This window comes from Typopeltis vanoorti, chromosome 17, assembly GCF_054136105.1.
Source record: "Typopeltis vanoorti isolate ZY-2024b chromosome 17, IOZ_Tvanoo_1.0, whole genome shotgun sequence".
In the NCBI taxonomy this organism is placed as follows: Eukaryota; Metazoa; Arthropoda; class Arachnida; order Uropygi; family Thelyphonidae; genus Typopeltis; species Typopeltis vanoorti.
Genome location: NC_143565.1, coordinates 56485797 through 56510024, shown reverse-complemented (window position 1 = coordinate 56510024; position 24228 = coordinate 56485797). Strand labels below are relative to the sequence as shown.

Genomic DNA, 24228 nt, shown 5'->3' with positions numbered 1-24228 from the left:
AAAATCTTATCATCATCATCACCTGCATCAGTCTTGGGACTGGTGGCTCAGCAGCAATTTCCTCCATTCCGCTCTGTCATTGGCTTTCTTCTTAACCTTCTGGTAACTCCTCAAACACATGCTGTTTTTGACTTGGTCAAGAAAGCTTTTCCTTGGTCTGCCTCTTCTTCTTTTCCCCTCTATTTTGCCTTCAGTTATTATTTTCACAAGTCCATCATGTCGAAGTATATGTCAAACCAACTATCCCTTCTCATTTTGATCGATTTAATTAGAGTACTTTCTTGTTTCATTTATCTCTCTCCGGACTTGTTCGTTTGATTTTTTTCCTGTCTATTTTATTTTGTTCATGCGGCGCCAGCACCACATTTCAAAAGCCTCCAATCTTCTTACATCTTCACTGCCTTGAATCCAGGTTTCACATCCATACAGTGCAATGCTCCATATCAATGTCTTTACTAATTTTTTTTCAATTGTAGGATGAGGTTTCCTGTTAAAATGCTTTTCATCTTAGAGAATTGGACTTTTGCATTGTTTATTCTTATGTCTTCTCCTGTTCTGCTATCTTCTGTTATTAGGCTTCCTAAATATTTAAAGCTTTTCACATGTTTTATTTGTTTCCCGCTGATGTCTATATGCTCTATATTGATAGGGATTTTGCCTGTAACAATGATTTTAGTGTTGATTTTCATGTTATATTTTTCAAGGTTATTACTTAGTAATTCTAGCATTGTTTTTAATGTTCTTCTGTTTTCTGCTACAAGGACTATGTCATCAGCAAATCTCAAACACATGACTTGCTCACCATTTATCTTTATGCCACTATTTATTTTATCTTTAGTTTCCTGAATGGCCTTTTCAATATATAAATTAAAAAAGTGGTGAAAGTATACATCCTTGTCTTACTCGTCTCCTTATATTTAATATTTTCTCCTTATCATTGATTTTAATCCGTTCATTTTGCATTTTGTAAATTTAATAAATTATTTTCCTATCCCTCAAATCTATGCAGATATTAGTTAGCCAATTTAGGAGTATTCAAACGCTTTCTCTAAATCAAGGAAGCAAATGTATGTGTTTTGACTAAGGTCTAATCTTCTCGCTATTATTGTTCTTAAACAGAGTATTGCCTCTCTTGTTAATTTATTCTTTGTGAATCCAAATTAGTCTTCATCCAATAGACAATCTATTTTTGAATAAATTCTATTTTTAATAATTTTTAGCAGAATTTTGCTAACATGTGGGATTAAAGCTATTGTTCTAAATTGGCTGCATTTGTTTGCATTATTCTTTTTTGGTATTGGTATTATGGTTGATTTCATAAACTCCTTCGGTATTTCTCCTCTATCATAGATTTGGGCTATTAATTGATGGAGTAAGATTTTTGTCTCATTACCTAGATTTTGTAGCAGTTCTATAGGAATATTGTCTACACTGGGACTTTTTTCCTTACTCATTTCGGATAGTGCTTTATCAAATTCTTCTCGCATTATTGGGGGTCCTAGATTATCTTCATTTTGATTTTCTATGCTGATATCAACATCACGTTCGTCGCCATTATAGAGATTTTCAAGATAATTCTTTCATTCAATTAATATATCCTCAGATTCTATTAGTAATTTTCTATTTTCATTTTTGATGGCATTGTTTTTGCTCTTATTAAATTTGAAAGTCAGTTTGTTAATTTCATTATAGGCTTTCTCTATGTTTTCTTTTTTAAATAATTCATCTATGTTATTACACTGTTCTTCTAGGTATTCTCTTTTGGCTTGTCTACATTTTCTTGTAATTTGATTTTTAAGATATTTGTATTTGGCCACATCTTCTTCTTTAACAGCATTTTTATATTTTCTTCTTTCATCCATAAGATCAAGTATTTCATCTGTTATCCAATGTTTTCTCAATATTATTCTGACTATTTATGTTTTATGGAATGTTATGATCAGTTGCCCCTTGGTATCCTCTCTTTACTTCTTTACTCTTTACTTTTTCAAGGGTTCCATCTTATTGGTTTGTATCTTTGGATTTGTTTTCTATGTTTCAGTTCTGTTTTCATTAAGACAAGGTTATGGTCACTACTAATGTCGGCACCTGATAGCTTTTGCAATTTTTATTTGGTTTCTATCTTTTCTTGACCAATATATAATCTATTTGATATCAATATGAATCCCCAGGCGCTTTCCAGGTATATCTTCTTCTTTTTGGAACTTAAAATAGTGTATTTGCTATAACTAACTGTTTTTGTGTACAAAATTCTATTAATTGCTTTCCTCTTTCATTCCTACGTCCAAGACCAAATATTCCTGAATCATGACCAAATATTCCTGAATCATTATCATTGCTCTCTTCTCCCACTATACCATTCCAATCTCTCGTTATTATTGTATTGTCTCTGTCTTTAGAGCTGCTCCAGATTTCTCCTATTTGTTCAAAAATTTCTTCTATATCTTCATCGCTATGTTGTGATGTTGGCATGTAGACCATTATAATATTGAGGTTTACTGTTCATTTTGAATGCTTATCGCCATGATTCTGTCACTATGGTTAATTATTGTAATGATTAACTTTCCAACTTTTTTATGAAGCATTATTGCAACATCTGACTCATCCTTCTTTTGTCCTCAATATATTATCCGAAATTCTCCACTCCAGAAATCACCCTGTCCCTTCCATCTCGTCTCACTAATGCCCAGAATGACTATTTAAAGTCTTTCCATTTCTTTTTTCACATTTTCTATTTTGCCTGGTTCTAGCAGTGTTCTTGCATTCCATGTTCAATATTCAGCTTATTTCTTGTCTTTATTTTTGAATAACTACCAGGATTTCGTTGGCTGTCGACCTGAAAAGCCTAATTACTTCTCTTGCCGGGCATGACTCCTTTAGTGAAGGCTCTATCGCCGATCTTGACTTTATTTTTAACTTCAATTGCTGCTTTTACTTGAGAATGTAATGCGGTGGTTTCCTCTTGCCTTCCACATCGCAGTTTTGTAACATGTATGGTACAGGAGGTTAATACAAGTAGCGCTGCTGCCCACTACTATAACTATTAGTGGTTAATTGAAAGAGGAGGAAACACCCCTAGCCCTCGAGTACTCTAATAGCTTCAGAGAGAATGGAGGACCTCCTCCTGAGGTTAGTAAGCAAGAAAAGAGACAGTCAGAAAGTTTTAAGTAAAGAATCCTGATTAGGAAGAATGTTAGTACGAGGGTAGAGAAGCAGGAAGTGGAAGAGTTAGAGAAAAGTATGACCAAAAGCTTTGAAATAGATCATACTTAGCTCTGGGACCCTGGGTTAGCCATGCCTGTACCTGCAAGTCGCAAGCTCCATGGGACTAATCTTATGTATTACTATTGCTATTACTATTACTATTATGTATTACTTATGTAAAATATTATATATTACTATTTTAGTTCTTACTGGATCTTGTCCGTTAACGGCTATCGTTTTTGATTTTTCTGTTGATATCTTCATTTCATAACCTTTGCCTACCTCATTTAAATTTAAAATACCTTTCTGCAAGTTATCTTCAGAATTTGTAATTATTATCTGATCATCAGCAAAAAGGAGAGTGTTTAAGTTCACAGTAGGAGAAAGTATAATACCTTGATGGAAATTATTATTCCATTTTATTATTATTTCATTTAGATAAATATTAAAAGGTTCCGCGCAGGCCGAGTGGTTACGCGCTCCGCAACCATATGCCTGGGGAAAGGAGTGTCCTGCGTTCGATTCTCGTCGCTGACGTGAGGAGCTAAGAATCTTTCTCAGACATAGCCAAGTTAGCCGGTCTTGGGCGTGGACGGCAGGGTTTATCTCCCCAGTTTATCTGGAGTTTTCCTCCCGCAAAGCAGGCAAACCAGTCTTAAGAATACAATGCTTCACACACAATTACACATGATTGAGCGTGGGGGTAACGACCCTGCCTCGTAGTGAGTTATGAAAGCCAAAAAATGGGAGGCCACGGCGCTACATGGGGCTGTAGTACCAAAGAAGAAGAAAAAGAAATATTAAAAAGGAATGCTGAAAGAAGACATCGCCGTCGTACTCCTTGGTTTATTTCTCTCGGACATGATAATTCATAATTTAATTTTATTTGTATTTGATTATTTTCATATATACTAATTATAGCTTTTATAATATTATTTGGTATTTGTCTTTCTTTTTATGTGTTAAATAAAATGCTTTCAAAAAATCAATAAATGTAATATGTGTTTCTAACATATTACATTATTACATGTAATATGTGTTTCTAACATATTACATTATTACATGTAATATGTGTTTCTAACATATTACATATAATATGTTTGTATTATCTTCTTTTCTCTATTATTAATTTTAGGCAAAAAGCCAGGTCTATACACGTACTTTTCTAAATCCATTTTGTACTTCTAAATTAAAGTTTTCAGAATATTTTATTAGTTTGTTATTTAAAATTCTGTTATATATTTTATAACAGGAATTTATAATACTAAAGCGTTTATAATTTTTAGGGTCATCTCTACAGGTTTTTTAAAGATAGGGATCACTATTGCTTTTTTCCATTCTATTGATGGGTTACTTGTTGAATAGATCTTATTTAAAAATAATAAGAGTATTTCTTTAAACCTTATTTCTGCACATTTATATAATTCTGAACCTATCTTATCTTCTCCAGGTGATTTTACATTTCTCATTTTTTTTCGGGCTGATTTCTAATTCTTCTTTTCATTTTCATTAAATGTTTGCCATTTATCTTTTTTAAAATATTTATCTGTCCACAATTCTGTATAAAAATTTCGAAATTCCCCTAATTCAATTCGGTATTTATTTTTAGACTTTCTTTAGTATCTGTTTTTTTTTGTTTTTTTTTCTGAAATCTTATATACATTAGGTCATCTTTTATATAAATCTTGTTCAAAATTAGAAAAAAATTGTTCATGATTCTCTATGTCTTTTTCTGTCTTCTATTTTAGTTTTGGCTCTTATTCTTTTATATTCTATTTCATCTTCTAATCATTCACTGCTTAACCATTTATGATATGCTTCTTCTTTTTTTTTTTTGATTAATTTCTTTGATTGTATCATCCCATATCTTCAGTTTTTTCTTTTTATTGAATTTTTTGGTCTTCCCTAAGCTTTCATTTCCTACTGTATTGAGTATAATTTTTATATTAAGCGCCTCCATAGCGCAATTGGAAGAACGACGGTACATTGCGCCCTTCGATTGGAATAGGCCTAAGTTCGATTCTCGTCGCGACGGGAGGAATCTTTATCTGGTCGATTTCAATCGATGGTGAGTTAGCCGATCTCATACGGAGGTAGTAAGGTTTTTTCTCCCGGAAACTCGGGTTTTTCATCCCGCATACATACAAATCGGCCCTTCAGAACACACGCAATTTACAGACAAAAATTACTAGTTGTGGTGGTGTTGGAGGTGGGCGGTAGATGGCGTTGATTCGTAGTAGAGGTAAGGTGTAGAGACAGTTGAAGATGTCCTCCCGCGATGAGTCTTCGGACTCCTTGGAGGTATCAGGAATAATAATAATAATATTAAGCCATTCTATTTCTATTTGTTCATTTCAATTTATTTTATCTAAAAGTTAGATAGGGCTAAATGGCCTCGCCTACTCCCGTTTACGGGAATAAAAAGGCGTTAGCTGATTTTTTTTCTCTGAATATTGATTAATTCTTTGTTCATAGAGACATTGTATATTTGTGTGATTTAATAATCCACTTTTATAAACAAATGTTTTAAATTTTCTTTCTATTCTTGTTATTTGCAGCCATTTAAAATTGTTTTTTGCCAATTGAGGAAGTGGTCAATACTTATTTCAGATCCTTCTGTGAACTCTAACATCTAAAGGGAACTTTGATGTCTTGCCATTTAAGATAAAGTAATATAACATTCATTTCCATCCTCTTGCTGGCGAAGTATATTTATGTGTCTCTATGTTTATAGAAAGAATTCATTATTTTAAGTTATTATAAACTACAAAGTCGAACAATTTTTTATCATTCCTGTTTAGAGTATGTTTTCCATATATCCCATTATTATTGTTAATTTTCATGTTTTCAATTCTTGCATTTAAGTCTCCTCCTAATATTATATAATAATTTTTATTTATTTATTTTATTATATATATTGTAACTGATTATAAAATTCAATATTATCATCTTTTCTTCCTTCTTCTGGTGCATAAAAAAATTCTTGTTAAATAACCTCTATCTCTTTTTATTCTAGCTTCTATTATTCGTTCATTCCATAATTTATACTTTAACTGTATTGAAAGGAAATTATGAATCAAATCATAACACCTGTTTGTGCACCTTGGTCTCGGTGAACTCCATCATATAGTACATTAAAATTTTCATTTCTCACAGTTCCTTATAATTTTTTTTTGTTTTGTTTTGTTTTGTTTCAGTGATTACTGCTATTTGAAAATTTTCTACATTTAATATTTGGTGTAATTCTATTTCTTTACATGCTGTTCCTCTCACGTTCCAGTTTGCCATATGTATTATATTTTGTCGTTTCCATTTTCGTTTTACCTTTTCCATTCCAGGGTAGTTTTCCATAGATTCATGTCAATTAGCTTTTTCTGTTGGGTTAAACTTTCTTTGTTGGTTCAAACAAACTCTGTTGGCTTAAAATTTATAATTGCACTTACATAATGAGTTCTAATTTTGTTAAAAACTATCAGCCTGGTGTACGCAACTTTGAGTTCACTGCTACCACTTCACTGGATGAAGAAACTCAGGCGTATCAGGACGAGGTATAAGAGCTGTCGCACGACTGAATAAGTATTCAGTAATAGGGACTGATGGGATATCAGCATGTGTACTAAAAGAGTGTTCAGTTGAACTGCCTGTTCCTTTCACCAGGCTGAGCCTGGTGAAACAGCCTGAAAGCCTGGTGTGTCTCAGAACAGACATGATACTGCAGGAATGGAAAGAATGTATGGTAATTCAATTGCACAAATGTAGTGCAAAGACCAATGTATCCAACTATCGACCAATCAATATTTCATGAATGATGGCAACGATTTTGGAAAAATTGGTTTTGCTCACATTTAGAAATGGGTTCACAGTGAATCTCCACTTTGCAATGAGCAACATGGATTTACTAAGGGAAGGTCATGTACCCGTACTGCATATGTACCAGTACTGCTGCATCAATTACGTACCAGTCTGTAAGCTGGAATTGTGTGCATGGGAAAATGGATATCAGTTCAATGTCATTAAATAAAGGCATTCACTTTGGCATGCATAGATATCCAGTGTCGTATTATATTGATGGGGTTAGGCTAGAAGAAACTGATGAGGCTAGGGAAGTAGCAGTCTTAGTAGATAGGAAGTTGAAGTTCAGGAGCCATATAGCAAAGATTGCAAATACAACTCAACAGATAATTGCAATACTGAAATTAGCGTTCACATGCAAATATAAGGGTGTCATTTTGCCTCTTTACAAGACTTTGATAATATCTCACTTGGATTATTGTGCGCAGGTCTGGTTTCCATTGTGATTCTGATATAGTGGCGAGAGTGCAAAGGAAAGTGTTAAAAATGATACCAGTATTGTGGAATACTGATTATGAAGAGAGAGAGAGAGAGATTGAGAGTTTGTTGACTGCAGACACTAGCAAATAGGAGAAAGAGGTGTGATATGATTGAGACTCACAAACGTCTGGAAGGGTGATAGAGGATTTCAGTTGATGGTATTTTTCAGTTTATGGAGGGTGGAGAAAGGACAAGGGCATCCTTGGAAGCTAAGAAAACGAATGCTTCTAATAATGGGATGCAGGCTATATTTTTCTCATGCACTAGCCTATCAATCATAGGCTAGTGCATGATTGGAATGGATTGCCATTGGATGTTGTTAGTGCAAGCAGCATGAATGAATTGAAGAATAAGTATGATAGCTGGTCATGTAGTTTCTGACTTCCCTCAATGAGTCCCTGACTCCCGGGAAGTCTCTCTTAATAATAATAATAATAATAATAATAATAATAACAATAATAATAATAATAATAATAATAATAATGGCGCTTGCAACGTTTGCACTAGGCCGCCTGAAGGTCGACTTTAGATTAAGTCCAGTCGCCGATGAAGGAACTTTTTCCAAGTCTTTCTTCGACTGATTCCTGAGTTAGTCGATCTCCACCACTGGTATGCGGGTTTTTCTCTCGTTATTATTATTATTATTATTATTATTATTATTATTATTATTATTATTATTATTATTATTATTATTCCTGATGCCTCCAAGGAGTCCGAAGACTCATCTACCGCCCACCTCCAACACCACCACAACTAGTAATTTTTGTCTGTAAATTGCGTGTGTTCTGAAGGGCCGATTTGTATGTATGCGGGATGAAAAACCCGAGTTTCCGGGAGAAAAAACCCTGCTACCTCCGTATGAGATCGGCTAACTCACCATCGATTGAAATCGACCAGATAAAGATTCCTCCCGTCGCGACGAGAATCGAACTTAGGCCTATCCCAATTGAAGGGCGCAATGTACCGTCGTTCTTCCAATTGCGCTACGGAGGCGCTTAAAAAAAGCGTAGGGGATCATTTCTTCCAACGTCCCAACCTACAAACCAAGTTATCTTTTAAAGCTCTGATCATGGCAGGAGGGTAACAGCAATAGCCGAGCCTCAGTTAGAACTTCACCGGCTACAACATTGCCATCCGTTACCCTCCAAGGGTTTTCTTCCTACCAGGTTAACTCAGGTTTTTCGTCTCGTATAATCAAGAAAATCGATCGTATAAACCACATTATTTCAGTCAGTAACACATCTTGTTAGGATTAGATACCAAGATATGACAACACTTATTTGTCCATCTCTTCATCAGTTGCAGCTTATAATTAGTGATAATAATGGACCAGCTTTCTCTGGATGGTTACAGGTGGAGACTGAACTGTCCACTCACTAAAAGGCGTTGCCTACTCCCACTAAGGGAATAAAAGGCGCATTAGTTAGCTAGCCGGGATCAAGGGATAGGGGTCGACGTCGATTAAAATGGACTAATAACATAAAAAAATGGACAAAATCCTCCCTTTCTCAACTGACATCAAGAACAAGAGACCGAAACTACTGGAGGAGGGTAGCAAAGAGTATCACCTACCAGCCATGAATGACCCAACGGTTCATTTAGGACTATGGGAGAAGAAGAAGAAGTTAGCTAATTATTTAAACTTATAATTATAATATCACATTTTAATTAGTCAGATTTAGTATTGGACTTGAAAAAATATGAAGAAATACCATTAACTGGTCGATTGTAAACTCTTAATAAGAAAACTCAGTGGATGTGGCGTTTGCACACCATCGCGCTAGGCCGCACGAAGGAAGTCTTGGTTTCAAGTCTAGTCGAGTCTAGTCGGCGACTAGAGGAAATTTTTCTAAGCCTTTTTTCGACCGGTTCCCGAGTTAGTCGATCTCTGGCACGGGCAAGCAGGTTTTTCCTCCCGGAAACTCGGGTTTTTCGTCCTGTAAACTCAAGAAAATCGACCCTAGAACCCACATTATTTCAGACATTAAATATATTGTGTTAGGGTTAGAAACCACGAGATGGCGGCACATTTGAGCCGTCTCTCTTCACTGCGTACCGCTTAATTAGTGATAGCCTTGGGCCATCTGTCTCTGATTGGTACCAGTGGAGATTGAACTGCCCACTCAGTCTCCAAAAGTTAGATAGGGCTAAATGGCCTCGCCTACTCCCGTATATACGGGAATAAAAAGGCGTTAGCTGATTTTTTTTTTTTTTTTTTTTTTTTGAATATTGCTATTTATCTACCAGTCCATAGAAACGTACCCTGCATGAACGTCGGTAAGAGCCGACTGCCTGCCGATTTCTAAAATGATTGTGCTAAAATATTGCTTTTTTCAATTCTCTTTGGGAACCAAAAGTTATTAGAAGATTTTATTTGTTTACATCACACGATTAATGTGATTAATGAGAATCAAATTAATTCTCAGTTACTGTGTTGTTGTGCCTACGTGCACGTGCCTTTTTTTTTTTTTTTTTTGTAAGTTCCTTTTGAAGATGGCAACGTGACGTTTGCGAATTATCGGAAATATTTATTAAAGTGTTATTTAATTTATATTCTTATATACGTTGTGAATTCCTTAAGTGATTTAGTAATGCATAACCAACGTATAAGCTTGTCTACGAGAATTACCATCATCCACTGACTAAGTTAATGAAATTAGCAGTATATATTGGTATTTAGTTTTGTATTTAGACCAATTTAATTCTATCTTCTGTTATGAAAATATTATCGTACTCCAATCACCAACATGCATTACTTTAATTCTATTCCTATTCCCTCAGCCATATGGCTGATGGGGGTAGCTATATGCTACCATACTAGGGAGATGATTATGAGCAAGGTGGTTTCCCGTTGACTTCGTTGCCGGTTAGTATATTTATGACCGTAGCCGTGATTGTGTGTTCTTGGGACCGGTTTGCCTTTTTTGTGGTATCAAAAAATACTCCACCTCCTATGAGACCGGTTAACTCACCTTTAGTCGATAGAGACCATACGGGAATTGAACCAAGATCTTTCCAACCAAAGGGCTTCGTCTATACAGACAGCTACGCAGGCTTCTGTTACTTTAATATTATTTGATTATTATATTATTTTATATTATTACTTAAGATAATAACTAATGCTTATCACAAAAAATTTGACTTGTTAATTTTGGTCTTTCGTACTTAGCATAACTATGAATTTTCAGCTCTCAGTGGTAAGGTGTTTGGGTGTATTTTAATTGCTTGAAATAGGTTCTACGGGTCTTATGAGTTATTTTAATTATAATTTTCAATCTGTTGTTGAGCCAACTAAGCTTCTGGATACCCTACATTCAGCGTCGTGTTGTGTCCCGACGCCCTTTATCTTAGATTAAACAATTTGATAAATTACAGTCGTGTGAACAGAGTAATTGCGATGGGTATTTATAGTTATATTAGCATTTTATATTTAGATGGAATCAACTGGATTTCGTCGTTGTTATAAGTGCTTAACCTACTTGAAATGCACGGACTTTGAGCTCAGTCTTTTTCTTTCACTATAGTTCGAAATAGGAAGTTACTTATTTCCCATGTAGACTACTTGATTTCTGCGAGTTTATTGAAATTCTGCAGGTATTACAAATATGTATTCATTTTTCTTTTAATATAATTGATTTTAGTGGTAAAGAAAATGTCACATGAATACAAGGGGCTTCTCTTTCTTGCAAGCCTTGATTGCGTTTATGATTAACTACCACAAGAGGGATTGTATTTCCTATTTTGAGAGTTTATTCGGGTATATATGTTGTGTCTAAAGTTGATGTCGTATGTGGTAAAGTAGCGGTAATTGATTTTTTTTTTTTTTTTTACTTTGTGATATTTATGTGCCATAATTGTGCGAATATTTGGCAAATCACCATGATATTAAATTTCCTCTTTTAGTCTCGTTTTGCTTAGCATTTGTTATTACGAATTATAAATTTGATATATATATATATATATATATATATATATATATTGCGTGTGTGCGTGCGCACATACATATGGCATGTACACGAACATTTTAGGATTTAAAGAAAGTTAATGTACGTTGAATATTCGGTATGGTCGGAAACACGACTGGACAGTATTAAATTTCATTTTTATCACTTTAGTGTTTGTTATATATATATTATGATTGCGTGTGTGTGCGCGCGCGCGAACATACATATGATATGTACACGAACATTTTAGGATTTAAAGAAAGTTAATGTACATTGAATATTCGGTATGGTAGGAAACATGACTAGGGAAATAAAAATTACAGAACAGTATTAAATTTCATTTTTATCACTTTACTGTTTGGTAGTGAAACATGCTCACCTAAAGGCTGTCTTTCGTTTTGTGTCTACCATTTTAAAATTTTCATATTGGGTGGATTATGAGAATTTTTACTGTATAATTATGCTGTTCAGAATAAAAAGTCATATCTATTAATTAAACCATTCAGCTCGTCATGTGTATTGGTCAGCGACAATAATTACTTATTTTCGAGTCGTAGAATTATAAATTAGGTGACTATGAAGATCAATCATAAATAGGTCAGAATCCCTGGATAAAAAAAAAAAATACCATAAATAAAATAGTTACAGTTACAATGAGCTTAATAGTATAATTCAACACACAATCATTACTGAAAGAATCATCATCTGAGATTATCAGTAATATTATGTTCAAAAATCAAAAAATTTAATGAAATGGAAGACTGCAAACTTTATTGTCAGGGAATTCAGAATACTTTCCACATCTATGGCATTTCGTGATGATCACTGCAGACTTTATTTTTACCTGCTTTGTGGAGGAAAAACCCTCACTGACAAGTGAGATCAGCCGACTTGCCTTCAGTTTAAAAAGTGTTTATAAATCTGTGGTATCACAGTAAGATTTGAATCCCTGTATCTGCTCCAACCAGAGAATATGTGAGCTATTGTTATTCCATCTGCAGAATGGAAGTGCTATATAAGTTTTTTATTGTTATTATTATCATTCATCAGAGACTCATTAAGGGAGGCCATTGATCACCCACACCAGATGTTATACCTTCTCTTGATCTCATTCATACTGAATACACTCACCACTTCAAGGTAAATTGTTCCACTCACTGCTTGGTAAGAGAAAAAAATCTAGCTCTTACTCCTTTCTTAACCACACACAAAGTTAAGTTTCATGGATGCTTTGTCCTCTTTCTACCTTCCATATAATGAAAAATTTCACTAGTTGATAACCTGTAACACTCTTTTTGAATCATATCCCTCCCCCTTTTTTTTATCCAGTTTACTAGTGTCTGTAGTCCACATGCTCTCACTCTAACTTCATAATCTACATTTCATAATCCTGATATCATCTTTGTTAACCATCTTTGCACACTTTCCACAGCTTCTCTATCCCCCTGCAAACCCAGGAGACTATTGGTGCATAATAGCCCAGGTGCAGTTGTATCAAGGACCTGTAAAGAGGCAAAATAACTTTCTTATCCTTAAGTGGTAATGTTTATTTCAACCCTGCAATTATTCTTGGAGTGGTATTTTCAATTTTCAGTGGTCACATTGAAGGCAATGTGACCTTTGAACTCCAGTTTCCTATCCATCATAAATCCAAGATCCCTTGTCCCATCAGTTTCATTTGACATAATTCCACCAATATAATATGCTACTGGAAATTTCATTGTGCCAAAGTGTATAATTTTACACTTACTAATGTTGAATTGTCAGCCATTATCATTTGCTAGGTTGTTCAAATCATTCTGTAAGTGCTGTATAGGGACCAGAGAAGTGATATCAGTAGCATCCCTGATTGCCCTGCCTATCTTTGCATCATCAGCAAATGGTTAAACATTTCCTGTCAGGTCCTTTGCAATAGCATTGATGTATAGGTCAACAACAGTAGTACAAAGACTGATCCCTGGGGAATATCAGTGGTCACCTTAAATCTGGTAGATTCACACCCACTATATACCACCTTGTGATCAGCCATCCACTTATACAAGCTAATAGTTTATATTCCAATCTCATATTCTTATGTTTATGCAACAGTCTTTCACGTGGCATCTTCTCAGATGCCTTAGCAAAATTGAACATTATCATAGGTTATCCATTTCTTTTATCCAACTCATCTATAACATTGTAATAAAATATGAGCAAATTGCTAAAACATCACCTCCCTTTAGTAAACCCACGCTTTTCTTTGCAAAGTATAGCTCGTCTGTCAACCCATTTCTGTATGCAAGTTCTTACCAACTTCTTTAAAATCACCACCACCACTACTCCAGAGTGGTGGTGATTTTAAAGTACATCTACTTTTGTACCACCTAGTACAATGGAACTGTCATACATTCTTTCCATTCTTGTGTTATCTTTTCTGAGTTGAAACTCAAGTTATACAAACATGTCAAGGGCCAAACCATTTTGATGGTACACTTGCAATCCTGTCTTGCCCTTTTGCTGAATTCACGTCCTAGTTATGCAACAGCTCTCAATCCTCATTCTTATGGACCTCTATCTCTTCATCTAGTGTAGTGGTAGCATCATGATACATACACCTAGTTGATAGATGTTAGAGAAATGAGCATTCATTATTTGAACAATAACATCCACTCCTGACAAAAGGCTACCATCTGCATTTACTAGTTATTCTTCCACATTTATTTTTTCTTGCATTTGCAGCATAGGGTTGCCTTTTGGCTCCACAGATAATTTTTTTTCATAATCCAATATAGCTTTCTGTTCAATATTTGTAACTTTTCATGTTGGAGCCTTAATGGAATATTATCAGCAATGAGAAAGGATTAAAACTAATTTTAATCATCATCATCATCATGCGTATCAAGGATTTAGGCCTGGCATGGCATGTTCCAGGCCTTAGAAGTCATCGTTGAATTGTTTAAGAGGACATCCTGGTTTTCTTTTTCCTAATGGCTTGTATTTTAAGGCTTGTTTTGGTAATCTTTCTGTTTTCATTCTTTGAACGTGTTTTATCCATTTATGTTTATATTTTTTAATTTTTTCTATTACTGGTTTACTTGGTTTAATTCTTTCATAATTTCTTCGTTTCTTTTGTGATCAAATAGGGTATACTTTGCAGTTTTTCTCATAAACTTCATTTCTGCTGTTATTAATCTTTGTTTGACTTTTTGTTTTATTATCCAGATTTCGCTTCCATACATTAAGACTGGTAGGGCTAATGTATTGTATACTTTTAGTCTGGTTTGTTTTTGAACTAGGTTTGGTTTAAATATAGAGTTAATTACACCTGTTATTTTTAAATATTTTGCACTTTTTGCATTTATATCTTTTTCATTTTCATATGTGATCATACATCCTAGGTAGTTAAATGAATTCACCTGTTCTAAGATCTTGTTATCTATTACTATTTAGTTCTTACTGGATCTTGTCCTTTAAAGGCCATAGTTTTTGATTTTTCTGTTGATATTATCATACCATAATCTTTGGCTATCTCATTTAGATCTAAAATAGCTTTCTGTAAGTTATCTTCAGAATTTGTAATTATTATTTGGTCGTCGGCAAAAAGGAGAGTGTTTAAGTTCACTGTAGGAGAAAGTTTAATTCTTTGATGTAAATTTTTATTCCATTTTATTATTATTTCATTTAAGTAGATATTAAAAAGAGTTGCTGAGAGGGGACATCCCTGTTGGACCCCTTGGTTTATCTCTCTCGTATATGATAGCTTGTGATTTAATCTTAATGCTTCCAATATTTCATCTCAGTCACAGGGACATCTTCAGGGATTACAAATAACTTTTTGTAACAATACACACAAATACAATGCAATGATAAGTAAAACAAGTGAGTGAAACTAAAGTCCTATCTAGGTGGTGTGCCCTCTATGGGAATTTACAGATGGCTTAGAATGTAAAGAGGGATCTCTGATAATTAATGTTTCCCAAATTTTGGGAAGTTTTATGCAACCATATTTGTTCAAATTAGGTTGATCCCTGAGTGCAGATGCAGATTCAAAAAACAGAGTACCTATATAGAGTACATTGTTCCTGTAAGCTGGCTTACTTCGGACAGACAGTTAGATCAGCAACCATCCGGTTAGAAGAACATAAGTCATACATCTGCAATCACGATTATGGTCAGTCTGTGCAGACCATGTTTTGAATACAACCCACAGGATCTTTTGGAAAAAAACCACCTTGCTCCACCATAATAAATTTAAAAAAGAAAGATTGTTTTTTGAATCTGCATCTGCACTCAGGAACTAATCTAATTTAAACAAATTCGGTTTAATAAAACTTCCCAAATGGGAAACATTAATTATTATTATTATTATAATCAGGGTAATAATAATTATAATTACCCTGATATATTATAATATATCAGGGTAATTATAATTATTATTATAATTACCACGAGACCTCCAGGGAGTCAATGACTCATCAAGGGAGGCTGTAAATTACCCAACCTAGCCATCATACCTTCCCTTAAACTCATTTATACTAGATGCACTCACTACCCATAAGGGCAAATTATTCCACTCATTCACTGCTCTCTGAGAGAAAAACCTAGCTCTTACCCCTTTCTTGACTGACAACCTTAACATCCATGGATGCCCCTGTGTTTCTTCCCGCATTTTAACGAAAAATTTCATAAGTTGAAATGCTATAAAATCCATTCAAAAGTTTATGGGCCTCTATCATATCACCCCTCTTTCTCCTGTTAACCAGAGTCTGTAATCCACATACCCACAGTCTGTCCTCGTAATCTAAATCCCATAATCCGGATATAATCTTTGTAACTCTTCTTTGCACCCTTTCCACAGCTTCTTTATCCCCTTGAAACCCGGGAGACCAAATCTGTGTACAGTAATCCAAGTGTGGTCTTATTAAAGCCTTATAAAGAGGCAAAATTACTTCCTTATCCTTACATGTCAAGGTTTTCACTTCAGCATAGAAATTATCGTCTGAGTTGTATTTGCATCTTTTGCTATGTGGCCTTTGAACTTTAAATTCTTATCCACCAATACACCAAGATCCCTTGCCTCTTCAGTTTCTTGTAGCATAACCCCGCTAATATAATATGCCGCTGGATCTCTAATCATGCCAAAGTGCATAACTTTACACTTACTAACATTAAACTGACAGCCATTTTCGTTTGCCCAGATTTCCAGTCTATTCAAATCATTTTGTAATTGCTGAATATCAGTAGCATCCCTGATTGCCCTGCCTATCTTCGCATCATCAGCAAACAATTGCAAATATGATGACAGACCCTGCTTGAAGTCATTAATGTATAGATTGAACAATAATGGCCCAAGGACTGAACCCTGAGGTACACCACTGGTTACCTTAAATCTGGCAGATTCACACCCACTGTATACCACTTTTTGATATCCGTCTGTTAACCATCCCCTGATCCAAGTCAATAGATTAGGTTCCAATCCCATATTCTCCAGTTTATGCAACAGCCTATCGTGTGGTATCCTATCAAATGGCTTAGAAAAATCCAACATTATCATAGTGTATACATTCCCTTTATCCAACTCGGCCATAACATTGTAATAAAATATGAGCAAATTGCTAAAACATGACCTTCCTTTAGTAAACCCATGCTGTTCCCTGCAAAGTATAGAATGATTGTCTACCCATTTCTGTATGTGAGTTCTTGCTAACTTCTCTAAAATCATCACTATCACACCAGAAATACTAATAGGTCGGTAGTTGGACACATCAGTTTTTTCACCACCCTTGTGCAATGGAACTATATTACATTCATTCCATTCCTTTGGTATCATTCCTGAGCTGAGACTCAAGTTATACAAATGTGTGAAAGGCCTAGCCAATTCAGCTGCACATTCCTTTAACAAACGGGCAGATATTCCATCTATCCCTATTGGCAAATCCTTATCCAGGTTATGCAAAAGCTCTTCAACCTCATTTTCATGAACTTCTAACTCTTCATCCAGTGGGTCACTGCATACTCTATGGGAGGAGTTATACTGGAGGAAGTAGGGGGAGACAGGAGATCTGAGGTTGATGATTGATAGACACCTGAAATTTAGGGGACATATTGCAAAGGTGGTGAAGGTAACACAGAGGATTGCTGCAATAATGAGAAGGACGCTGACCTGCAGAGATAAAACAGTTATCATTCTGTTGTATAAGACCCTGATCAGACCACACTTGGACTATTGTTCTCAGATTTGGTCCCCAGGATTTGAAGGGGATAAATTAACTGTGGAAAGGGTACAAAGGCAGATAAAAGAGATGGTTTCAGGATTGTACAATGATAGTTATGAGGACCGGCTGAGGAAATGTGGACTGCCGAGTTTGGTGGATAGAAGAAGGAGAGGTGATATGATTGAGACTTTTAAACCGTTGAGAGGTGGTTACAGGGTTGAGACTGGGGAGTTCTTTTGCTTGGTTGAACAGCAGCAAGGAGTGATAAGAAGAGGCCATCCCTGGAAGTTATGAAAGGAAACTGTGAGCAAGAGGGTGAGAAGTGGTTTCTTTGCATGGAGGGGTGGGTGAACCATGCTATGCATTGCCTGATAGAGTGGTGAGAGCGAGAATGGTCAATGAGTTTAAGGAGTGGTATGATAGACTTTGTGTTTCTTAGAGGGGACCTCCCCTTGATGTGTCTTGATAGACTGTGTTTCTTAGGAAGGACCTCCCACGATGAGTCTTTTGCTTCCATGGAGGCCTGAATAATAATAATAATAATACATACATACATACATACACCTGGTTGATATAATCTTAGCAAAGTGAGCACTCATTAACTGAACAATCTTCTTAGCTTCCGACACTCATGTACCATCTGCATTCAATAAAGTTATTCTTCCACATTCATTCATTCTTTCTTTTGCTTGCGGCATAACGATAAAATTCTTTTGGATTGCCTTTAGCTTGCATGGCCAATTTCTTTTCATACTCCGTTTTAGCTTTTCTCACAATACTCGTTACTTTTCTAGTCTGAGTTTTATATATTTCATAACTCCTCTCACTCATGCTAATGATACTCTATCCACACGATCTTCTTCTTGTAGATTTCTTGCTTAATAAGGTTGCACATCCATTTCACACCCAACCTATTTACTCTTCAAACACTAGGGATATATTCAGATACTGCCTTATTCAAGTACTTTTCCAAAGATTCCCATTCATTGCTGACATTTTTTCCATTCAGTTACTGATACCATGGGACCAAAGATAGTAATCTTCTAAGTTGATCATAATTTCCAGCTTTGTAATTCAGCATGTAGCCTGATTTAATTGGAGCTTCAATACAAGTAGATACTTCCCAAGAAAGAACAGCTTGATCACTGTCACCAATTGGTGGTAAAATAGCTATATTCTTGACAGAGATCCCTTCTGATGCTATGAGCAAATCCAACACTCTTTGACCTAGAGTTCCTTCTTTCACATGCTGCTTGAGAAAGGTATCCTGCAACAATTCAATAAATTCCTGTTCTTTCTGATAATATGATTTCTCTTCTATCCAATCAATGTTTGGAAAATTAAAGTCACCCATAATAATCATTTGCTTGGTACCCATAAGGCTAAATTGGCGATGCATTTCTTTGTCCCCTACAACTGAGCTGCCAGGTGTGTAGCAACACCGCACCATATATTTCATTCTGTTAACCTCCACTTCACCAAATAGACTCAAACTCATCGCTACATGGGACATTGTTACCATCATTGTTTTCTTGTATTTCTACCCTAACTGGACTTAGGTCATCTGATATCATTAGTAGCACTCCTCCTCCTCTCCTGTCTCTTCTGTCATTCCTAAAAATAGTATATCCGTTACGCTCAATCGCACTTACCATATCTGATTCTGATAGCCAGGTTTCACTAATGCCAACAATCATAGGCCAAATCGTATTCAAGAAAGCAACAAACTCACCCCTTTGTTTCTAATGCTCCTGGCATTTGTGTATAGACATAATAAATTACAACCTAGCCTATTCTTATAATTAGATATGCAATGTATTTGGTCTTGTTCTAGAATTTTCCCTCCCGAGACCTACTTAAAAGTCCGAACCCAAAGCATATTTTTCCACTCCTACGCCACATACATAACCATGTTCAAAGACATTTCTATCTTTATCACATTTGTTTACCATAGCTGAACTTTTACATTGTTTCCATTCCTCCCTTGATGTTCTAGTTTACCTGACTCTCTGCATTAAGTCTCATACCAAGAAGTAATTTCTCTAGGCTTCTGATGCCAAATGAATTCAAGTGCAGGCCATCATTCTTATACAAATCTTTTCTGCCATCAGACACCCCACACATCTAAAAACTCACATCCATATCTTCTACATAGATAAAAATAGATGATAGCAAATGATTTCATGGCCCTGTGCATGAAATCATTTGCTATCATCGCCCTCTTTCTTAACTCAGTACTATCATATCTAGGTAGTAAACCTGCAATTTTTACTCTCTCACATTTTTTTCTCGCTTCTTCCAACAGTCCTTTCATATCTTCTCTCATACTATGTTTGTCACCACTTAAATTATTAGTACCTACTAGCACTACCATTTCTTTTACACCTCTCCATGTGGGGCACCTGTTCTTGGTGGAGGGGACCTCCCAGTATTGGTACTGGCCCTTTTCATTCTTCCTCTTTTTCTTTGCTTTTCTTCCCCGTATTCTTTGCTCTACTTCTCCTGAATCTTTTTCACTATCCTTTTTCTAGACCACCATCACTGGGATCCAACTCCCTGCCACCGTGTTTGGCGTGCGGTGCAACCCGTGGACATCAGGAAAGGGGGATCCAGGTAGTCTTGCACTACTTTGACCCCTGCTTCGGCAAGTATTGGTACTGGCCCTTTTCATTGTTCCTCTTTTTCTTTGCTTTTCTTCCTTGTATTCTTTGCTCTACTTCTCCTGAGTCTTTTTCACTATCCCTTTTCTAGACCACCATCACTGGGATCCAATGCCCTGCCGCTGTGTTTGCCGTGCGGTACAACCCGTGGACATCCGGAAAGGGGGATCCTGGTAGTCTTGCACTACTTTGACCCCTGCTTCGGCAAGACGGGTGGACCTGGATGGCCCAGCCAGGATCAATCGGCTAGTGAGCTTGCCTGCAAAGGTCAACGGTGTTGCAGTAAGTCTCTCACCCCATGGTCCTGGGTCAGGATCCTAGACCTGCTGGAGTGCCAGTATAGCATCCAGGGTAGCTCTGGCATTCCACTCCTGAGTGCAGTCTTTGCTTGCTGGGTAGCGGGCATCCATGTGGCTCCATGGTGGGTGGGGAGCTCTGGTGCCGAATTAAAAATTTCTTAAATATGAATTCTTCATCCTCAAATGTTTCAGGGACCCTAATAAAGTCCCAACCAAGTAGTGAAAATTTAGACACAGCATATGGAAACAGAAGTAAGAAACAAAAGATATTTGATACTAACAAAAATGTACCAACCTTTTTAATCATTTGTGCAACAGGTGAAAAACCAATTTGGAAAATGTCACCCTTCTTTATCCAAAAAGGTTTAGACGGACTGGCAAGACCTACCAAAACTGTCAAGAAATTGCATTCTGGTGATATCCTCGTGGAAACAATGTGCAAACAACATTCTGAGAAACTACTACGAGCAACGACAATGGGTGGAACACAAATTGCAGTAGCACCTCACAGAACACTCAATTCCAGTAGAGGAGTGATATCAGAATGGGATCTCCTTGAGGTTCCTGATGAGGAGATATGTTCAGAGCTTAAAGATCAAGGAGTGACGGGTGTGAGGCGCATCTTGATATGCAGGGATGGTCACCTGGTCTCAACCAAGAATATCATCCTTACTTTTGATACACCTACGCCTCCGACATCTGTAAAAGCAGCTGTGCTGTTAGAATGTACATCCCTAACCTGCTGAGATGCTTTAAATGTCAAAGATATGGACATGCCCAAACTGCCTGTCGTGGTTCTACTATGTGGTAGTAAAGAACATGAAAATAAATATTGCTGTGAAAAAAAGCTAAATGTGTCAACTGTCAGGGAGATCATTCAGCATACTCTTGTGCATGTCAGAAATGGAAAGATGAAAAAGAGATACAAAAGATAAAAACAGAACAAAACATAACATATCAGAATGCAAAAAGAAAGCTAGCCACCATTACGCCTATTCTACGATCCTCTTATGCTGAAAAAGTGATAATTAAAAAAGTGCCAACAGCAACTCAAACATATATGTCTATTCCACCATTTGATAATTTCACCATATCTGAACTTTACGATCGCAAGTGCTTCTCTGTTGAGTGCATTAATCACAAGACTTATGGCCTTACTCCAGAGACAACTTCAAAAATGGTCCCATTTAATGAAAACTCATCTGCCAAAAAAAATTATGGTGGAGACTTTACTCAAAGATAAACCACCAGACGCTCGCACAGAAAAAATGGATACCTCCATACCCACTGAAAGCAAACTAAGCATACCAACTGACCCTAACACATTTGATGTTTTGAACAATCTACCAGAAGAAGAGCTGGACACTGGCCGTCCATACTTCCCTAAAACAGTGGATAAATATAAATCTGACAAAGGTAAGCCCTCAACCTCTCGAAAACCAGACGTCAATAAAATCAAAACAATAGGAAAATTTTTACAATGGAACTGTCGTGGGATCTGCCAGAATATTGACGGCATAAAGATGTTGCAGAAACACAAACCTTTCTGTTTCTGTCTACAGGAAACTTACTTAAGACTCGATGAGGACCATACTTTTAGGAATTTCATTGTTGTACATAGGGATAGAACTGGAGATGGTCCTGCTCATGGAGGAGTAGCTATCCTAGTGGGCAGTCATTCTCCTTTCCGTCAGGTCCAACTTAATACTTCTCTGGAAGCAGTAGCGATTCGCTTCTCTGTGGGATTCCTTATTACAGTATGTTCAATTTATTTACCACCAAATGTTGAGTTAAATGAAATTGATCTTGATAACCTTATCTCGCAACTGCCTGAACCCATACTTTTGATGGGTGACTTTAACGGTCACAATACTCTATGGGGTAGGCCAACACTAATAGATGAGGTCGAATCATTGAAAAAATTCTTGATAATAATAACCTTTCCATTCTAAATAATAAACTCAATACTTTCTTCCATATGCCTACCTGCTCATATTCCGCAATTGATCTTACAATCTGTTCCCCTTCCATTCTTCCACTGCTCATGTGGGACGTTGAAAAGAACATATATGGAAATGATCACTTTCCTGTTCTTTGTACAATGTTCACCCACACGGATACCTATATGGAAAATGGACCAGGCTGACTGGAACACTTTCTCTTACCTTGCAAAATTTAATGCTGATTCCATCAGTCAAACACCCATCAATGAAGCTGTAAAATATATAACAGAATGCATTGTCCAGGCAGCAACAACCTCCATCCCAAAAACATCATCTCGATTTCCAGTCTATCCAAAGCCTTGGTGGAATGCAGAATGTCAGGCAGCCAAAAAAGATCAACACAGAGCATGGAACATATTTCATAGATACCCCACCACATCAAATTTAATAACTTTCAAGCGTGCTCGAGCCAAAGCATGTTTTGCAAGATGTCAGAGTCAAAAATAATCATGGATCCAATTTACTACATCAATTAATCAAATGACCAGTCCAAAAATTGTATGGGATAAAATCCGGAAAATGAAAGGCAGATATAGTACACATTGTTTGTCCACCTTAGACTATAATGGAAGTGCTCTTGCTGATCCCAAAACTATCGCAGATACTTTGGGAGAAACTTTTGCTAAAATCTCAGCAACAGCTTCATATTCTCCGGAATTTTTAATACTGAAAGAGCAGCAAGAGAAACAAAGGCTTAATTTTTCTACCAACATTCTTCAGCCATATAATCAGCCATTTGTCAAGGAGGAACTAAAAAGAGCTCTCCTACAATCTTGCCCTAGTGCAGTAGGACCTAATGATATCCATTATGAAATGATAAAACATCTACCATCATCTTCTATGGATCTTCTTCTCTTATTATACAATAGAATACTTGCAGAGGAAGAGTTTCCAAATTCTTGGCATAAGTCAGTTGTCATTGCTATCCCATAACCAGGAAAAGATCCAACACAAGCAAATAATCATCGACCCATTGCTCTGACCAGCTGTCTTTGTAAGATACTAGAGAAAATGGTTAATGCCAGACTTCTCTGGTATTTAGAAAGCAAAAGTCTGCTTTCCAATACACAATGTGGTTTCCGTAGACATCGATCAACTTTAGACCATTTAGTTCGGTTAGAAACTTGTATAAGAGATGCATTTCTGAAGCGAGAACATCTTGTCTGTTTTTTTTGACATGGAAAAAACTTATGACACAACCTTGAGATATGGCATATTAAAAGACCTCTATAACCTAGGTCTCAAAGGACACCTCCCTATATTTATTAAAAACTTTCTGTCCAGGCGAATTTTCCAAGTCAGATTGGGAAGAACACTATCTCGACCATATCTTCAAGAACAAGGTGTTCCCCAAGGCTCTGTCTTAAGTGTAACCCTTTTTGCTATTAAAATCATTTCAATCATTGAACAGCTTCCTCCCACTGTAGACAATGCTCTATATGTTGATGACTTCACAATCTACTGTCACTCACGTAACATGAGGATAATTGAAAGACAACTTCAGCAAGCAATTGATCATGTCTCTCTGTGGGCTCTTAATAATGGGTTTAAGTTTTCAACAGAAAAAAGTGTCTGTGTACACTTCTGTTGAC

At 36.2% G+C, this 24228-nt stretch overlaps 1 protein-coding gene across 1 annotated transcript in view; it reads left to right on the top strand.

The window, feature by feature from the left end:
* The first annotated feature begins 11238 nt into the window (after window positions 1-11238).
* Window positions 11239-24228, top strand: part of LOC150097411 (uncharacterized) — a 108607-nt gene continuing 95617 nt past the window's right edge. Inside the window, exon 1 of the mRNA XM_090407664.1 lies at window positions 11239-11340. The gene's annotated coding sequence lies outside the window, so the exon portion shown is untranslated. The remainder of the gene's footprint in view (window positions 11341-24228) is intronic.